This window comes from Anolis carolinensis, chromosome 6, assembly GCF_035594765.1.
Source record: "Anolis carolinensis isolate JA03-04 chromosome 6, rAnoCar3.1.pri, whole genome shotgun sequence".
Taxonomy (NCBI): Eukaryota; Metazoa; Chordata; class Lepidosauria; order Squamata; family Dactyloidae; genus Anolis; species Anolis carolinensis.
In genome coordinates, this window is record NC_085846.1 from 6,698,608 (window position 1) to 6,705,802 (window position 7,195).

The following is a 7,195-nucleotide window of genomic DNA, read 5'->3' on the forward strand; positions in this document are numbered from 1 at the left end:
GCTACAGAAAGGGGACAAGCCGAGCCTGTTCACCTGCTTCTCTGCCCAGGAGGGTTGAGGCGGGCAGGAGAAGCCAGGCTGTCCCTGGGACGCTTTGCAAAGGCCTCCTCCCAACTCCTACACAAAGGGATGGAGAGACAGGTGGAAAGCCATCCAGGGAGATAGGGATGCTTTGCAAGTGTGTTTCCCAGGTGGGTTGGAAGCTCAAGCGTTGGAGACCGATTCCTGGAAGAAGTAATGCAGTTTGATACTGTGCTTTGACTGTCATGGATCTTTGCTATGGAATCCTGGTTGTTGTAGTTTGGGCAGAGAAGGTGAAAGTCCTTGTCAAACTACAGCTCCCATGAATGCATAGCTTTGAGCCATGGCGACTAAAGTGGTGGCACCCATTGTTGGGATGCTAAAACACTTCCATCATTAAGAGCTGGAATAAATTATTATTTGGACTACAGATCCCATCTGTTTCAACCATCCCAATGGGACAGAGACAGTCAAGGCAGGGAGTACGTTGTATATATATACAGTAGAGTCTCACTTATCCAACATACTGGTAAACAGGCCGGCAGAACGTTGGATAAGCAAATATGTTGGATAATAAAGCGGGATTAAGGAAATGCCTATTAAACATCAAATTACATTATGATTTTACAAATTAAGCACCAAAACATCATGTTTTACAACAAATTGACAAAAAAGCAGTTCAATACATGGTAAAGTCATATAGTAATTACTGTATTTATGAATTTAGCACCAAAACATCACAATGTATTGAAAACATTGAGTACAAAAACATTGACTACTAAAAGGCAGACTGCGTTGGATAATCCAGAATGCTGGATAAGTGAATGTTGGATAAGTGAGACTCTACTCTGTGTGTGTGTGGGGGGGGGGGGGTGTATTCCCAAATAATATAGACACAATTTCTGGCTTTTCGGCTGAATCTACACTGTAGAATTGCTACCTTTTGACACTACTTTCACTGTGATGGATCAATGCTATGGAATCCTGGAAGTTATAGTTTAGAGAGGCACCAGAACTCTTTGTAAAACTACAGGTCCCAGGATTCTATTGCACTGAGCCATAGCAGTGAAAGTGGTGTCAAACGGCACTAATTCTACAGTGTAGATGCGCTCCAGGTGAACTCTGGCAGCTCCATTGTTAGGAAGTCAAAACATCTCCATCATCAAGAGTTCAGATATATTATTGTTGGGATTAATTATCCCTAATCATATAAGCCCAACGGTTGGCTCTTGGCCAATCTGGGTGAGCCCTTAGTTTATGGGAACTATAAACTAAAAGACGCTGCCATATTTGTAGCCACACCTTTTTCATTTCTGACACTACCCCAAGGGCATCTCCAAAACTGAATGTATTTGGTGTTCAAATGAAGTTTCCAGACCTGTTTTGCAGTAACACGGGCCACATTTCCTGCAGGTCAGGAGGATGAGAGGAGGCCAACTTAGGGTGCATCTACATTGTTGAATGGTTGCAATTTGACATCTCTTTAACCAGATTTTCCATAATTTGGTTCTGACATTATTCAGACTGGAGACTGCAGTGAATAAATCTATGCTAGCTAATTGCCATGAATCATGGGAGACATAGTTTTACAGTGTATTTTGCTTTCTCTGCCAAAGAGTGCTGGGGCCTCATCAAACCCCTAGAAGCAAACTAGTATTCTGGACCTAAAGAATCACATTCCAGAGTTTGGGGAAACTTTTCTACTCTAGCAGTGTTAGCAAAATAAAACGGTGACTACATCTTTACTCCATCACTAAATAAACTCAAGACCGTACAAAGAAATCAGAAAGCTTCGAAAGGTAGGATTTGAACACTCTGTTTAACACAAATGTAAAGCTGGATTAAGTTTGAAGGAAGGAGGTGTGGAAATTAGAGGACGGAATATCAGTTATTTCATATATACTAGCTGTGCCCGGCCATGTGTTGCTGTGGCGAAGTATGGTGGTATGGGAAATAAAGTATTGAGGAATTGATGGTAGTTAAGGAAAAGGGTAAAGGTTTTACCTTACATTAAGTCCATTATAAATGGGTTACATAGCTATGTGGAAGGGCCTTGAGTCTACACTGCCATATAATCCAGTTAAAATCAGATAATCTGTATTTTATAGGCAGTGTGGAAGAGGCCTAAGTGAGGCCTAACTCTGCCTGTCCCCTGGGCTGAGTGGGTTGCTAGGAGACCAAGTGGGCGGAGCTTAGCCTTCTAACTGGCAGCAATTGGATAAAAACAATTCTTCTTCTCCCTCTAATTAGGACTTTATTTTTGTTTTATTTTTGTTGTATGAACGTAGAGGCATGGATGACGGGTTGTGCTGCCAAGTTTAGTGTTTCTGGGATGTGTAGTTTTGTTGTTTTGTCCTAGGCCGAAATTTCATTACCCTTTTATATATATAGATAGATGACATCATCCTGTTTGTAGACAATAGCAAAGCCTTGGAACTCATCCAAGAAGTAAGTGCAAATAGGTTTACTGATGAAGCTTAAGAAAACAAAAATACCGAAGATTTATATAACTTTGATGTTGATGGAGAAGCCTTTGAAATAGTTCCAGGAAATTTGAGATGAAGAGAAAGAAGAATCTATATCACACTATGGGTGCTTCTACACTGTAGAATAGTGGTTCCCAACCTGTGGTCCATGGACCATCAGTGGTCCCCAAGAACTAAAATGTAGTCAGTGGCATCACAGTTACTACACCGTTGCAATGAGAGTGAGTGGTCTTGCGAAACCCTCTTATAGTGCTGAGGCAATGGGGATGTTGGGAAGGGAGGGGCTGACCAGCCAAGAAAGGCACAACAACAAGCCTCCTGACTGCTGCTTCTCCTCCTCCCTCCCCATGTGGCGCCTGGAAGCGGGGGGCGCATTAGTGTCTTTGTTTTTACGCCTGTTCCTGAGGTTATTTGAGGTGCTGATTCAGAAAATTGCATTGGATAGACCACATCAGCTCTAGATTATTAAATATGGTTTTCTGTGGGTGAGCAGATGGCAACTACAGGATGGCATATGTGCTGTATCGGAAACTAGAGCTGATGTGGTCTATCCAATGCAATTTTCTGAATTAGCACCTCAACCAAACTGAATCTAAAGTTGACCAAAAACTGATTCGTAACCCTTTTGGTACTAATGTTGGAGAGTGGTCTCAGATCAAAGGGGTCCCTGGTCAAAAAAAGGTTGGGAACTACTGCTGTAGAGTAAATGCAGTTTCCACACCACTTTAACAGCCATGACTCAATGATATAGAATCATGGCAGATGTAGTTTTACAAGGTCTTTTGCCTGCAACTCCCAGGATCTCATAGCACTGAGCCATAGCAGTTAAAGTAGTGTCAAACTGCCTTAGTCCTAGTAAAGGTAAAGGTCAGGGTTTTCTCCTGACGTTAAGTCCAGTCGTGTCTGACTCTGGGGGTTGGTGCTCATCTCCATTTCTAAGCTGAAGAGCCGGCATTGTCCGTAGACACCTCCAAGGTCATGTGGCCACTGGCTTGACTGCATGGAACGCCGTTACCTTCCTGCCGGAGCAGTACTCACATTTGCATGTTTTTCGAACTGTGAGATTGATAGAAGCTGGGGCTAACAGTGGGAGCTCACCCCACTCCCTGGATTCAAAATGCCGACCTTTCAGTCAGCAAGTTCAGCAGCTCAGCGCTTTAACCAACTGTGCCACCGGGAGCTCCAGCTACACAGTGTATATTTTGCTAAATAGTGAAGCAAACTTTTCCATTTGCAAAGCAAAGTTTGAACCATGAAGACATGTTAGTTTTACAAAGAAAAAAAATACTATTCTTGGCAGAGATGAAAGCTGCTTAAATTGACTTGTTAATATGCGGATTTTTGCTACTGTTGGCATTTAGGGCCATTTGTTGCAGATATGACTACCGGTATATTGTTTTGACAAATGTTCCTATGTTTGAACTATGTTAAACTGTGATCACAGTTTTGCATCATCTATTAACCATAGTTCTTATTTGGTTGAAAATATAAAAAACAAAAGAATAATACTGGGGATGGGCAGTATTGTATGGCCGGAAGACACTTCATGATCTTTGTGCCCATAAACTGAGGCAAATGGTAATTTGATTCACTGTTAAATCTGATTATAGGAAGCTGGTGGAGAAAAACAAGTTCCAATCTGTCAACGTCACGAGGTTAATTCAGCTGAGAGTTGCAGCTACAATGGCTCCCTTCACCCCAATCTCACGATAATCTTCATTGGTACGTCAAACACTGGGCGGCTCTTTCCATGCAAGACCAATTTTGCAGGAGCATCTAATCTGAGTTGGCAAGAAGCTCAGCCTTGGTGCCAGGAAGGCCTCTATGCCAGCTCTTCCTGCATGGCAACTATTTACTGGAGGAAATCTATTCTGTTTGCCCTACCAGCGTCTATGCAAGGATATACGTTGAAATGCAATAGGAAACCTTGCATGCTGGGACCATTGTCTTGCCATGGCTCCTATGGGTACAGAGAGGGAATGCCAAGGAGATGCCATCAATAACCAGGCAAGCAGCACTCAACCTGAGCCCTCATATGTTAGTAGCCGTCTCCCCCTTTCCCTGGACCTACAATCATAGAATCATAGAATAGTTGGAAGAGACCTCATGGGCCATCCAGTCCAACCCCTTTCTGCCAAGAAGCAGGAAATTGCATTCAAAGCACCCCCGACAGATGGCCATCCAGCCTCTGCTTAAAAGCCTCCAAAGAAGGAGCCTCCACCACAGTCCAGGGCAGAGAGTTCCACTGCTGAACAGCTCTCACAGTGAGGAAGTTCTTCCTGGTGTGCAGGTGGAATCTCCTTTCCTGTAGTTTGAAGCCATTGTTCCTCTCCAAGGGCAGCTGCAACGATGTCAATAAAAACATTTTCAAGAATTTATTTTCAAGGCAGAGATCCCACTCTCAGATTCTTGTTTTTGCTATACAAAGACCATTCATGGCACAGAACCTATTCTGTGCACAGAAAATCATTTTTTGATCAACTGTTTTAGGAAAATCACTTGAGGAATCACTACAAAACATTGACAGCTGTGTTGATATTTATCAAGAAAACGTGTTCTATTTGTTGTCAAAGGCTTTCATGGCCGGAATCACTGGGTTGCTGTGAGTTTCCCAGGCTGTATGGCCATGTTCCAAAAGCATTCTCTCCTGATGTTTCACTCACATCTATGGCAGGGTTGTGGGGTCTGTTGGAAACTAGGCAAGTGCGGTTTATATATCTGTGGAAGGTCCAGAGTGGGTTGATTAGCACTAAAAATCCTTGCAGCTTCAAAAATCAGGTCCAGCAAACACCTCCTAACAAAGGATTCTCCCCAGGCAGGAAGCAGACAGATTTTGAAACTGCAAGGCTTTTCAATGCTAATCAAGGTAGCCAATTGCAACAGTCACACCTGCCTCCAACAGACAAGAATTTGTTCTCCCACCCTGGACATTATTCCACAGATATATAAATCTCATTTGATATATAAGCTCTAGGCTTGTCCGATCGATGGAAAAAATGTTTCAATTCTCGTTTCTAAAGTAGGGGGTGCCGGCACTTCGATATAGAAATTATTTACAAATTTTTCACCCAAAATTTTTGGATATTTCCGAAAATTCGTAATGATTCTTAATGTTTCTAAAATGGCGGACGCGCATGCGCAATCACCAAAAAAAAAAGGAAACCGGGGGGGGGGGACTTTTACAGGGCTCTCCCGCCCTCATTTCTTGAGCTATCCTCATCAAATTTGGTACAGTGGGAGATCACATTCAACACTCTTTGCTCAACAAATTGCAGAACGTTTCCTGTCTCCTATGATTTTTGGCGAATTTTCATAACTTTTTATAATACACTATTTTTCAATATTTGAAGAAACCTGTTCCTGGTTTGAAAGTCTTATTTCCTGTTCAATTGGGTTCTTCTTATCACTGTAAAAGTCCCTCTTCTACTTCTGTAGACTTTGGATTAGAAACGCAGCACACGCCAAGCAATGCCTTGACAGGATTGGCAATGTCCTTTGGAAACTATAAATTGCTGTGGACCCTCTATTGAATCAAATCAATGTCTGACTTTGTGATTGCAGAAATAAAACTCAGCCCAAGGCTTGGGAATAGAAATGGAGCGTGAGGGAAGCAATGCCTTGGCGGGTGCCCCACGTCCTTTGGAAACTATTTCTTCCAATGTACCCTTTAGGTTTGAAAACAATGTGTGTCTTTGTGATTGCTGCAATAACACTCAGCCCGGGGGCTTGGGATTACAAACGGAGCGGGAGGGAAGCAATGCACTTCCAGGAACGCAGACGTCCTTTGGAAACTATTATTTTCAGGATTGCAAAGAAGGGCTGATGTGGTGATTGCTAAATTCCAAAAAAGAAAACAGAAAGGCAAAGGGACTCCCTCTTGAGTAGAAAAGTAAAGCACCCCAAGCTCTGCACTTGCAGGAATGCAGACGTCCTTTGGAAAATAAAAGTTCCCTAAAGCCACAGCAAGGACTCTGCCACAAGCCCCAAGCCAATTTCCCAAAAAAAAACCACAATATCGAACCAGCAACAACAGACAGACACTCTACCCCCTATAGCCAGAACAGTCACTTAGCCCTCTCTCCCCCAAGCAAGCAAGCAGCTTCCCAGCGCACACGAACCACCCTCTCTCCTCGGTATCCTAGCCCAGAATGGCTTGGCTCAGTTGGGGAGGGGATTTTTATAGACATCCTCCACGTGGACGTGGAGGACGCTAGCCCCCACCTTTTTCAGCCATCGTGGAAGTCTCTGATTGGCCAGGGAGCGGTAGCCAAGTTAGGCTGCGCTAGGCTCCCATTCATGTTAAGTTGCAGAAACAAAACAAAAAATAATTTTTTTTAAATATTAAAAAAAAAATTGGAAGGAAAAAATTTAACGAAAATTTTAAGAAACAATTAGAGAATGGGCCAACGATGGTTCGAATTACATTGCCAGTTGCGCCCAGGGAAAATGTTTCAATACTCGTTTCAAAAAGCGAGAACAATCCGAAATAATTACGAAACGAGAATTATAACGAAAATTTGGACAACCCTAATAAGCTCACAACCTTTGAGGATGCCTGCCATAGATGTGGGTGAAGCGTCAGGAGAGAATGCTTCTGGAACAGGGCCATACAGCCTGGAAAACTTACAGCAACCCAATGTTCAATTTGTTTTCATTCCATTCCTCAAGCAGTCTATTGTAAGACGAAT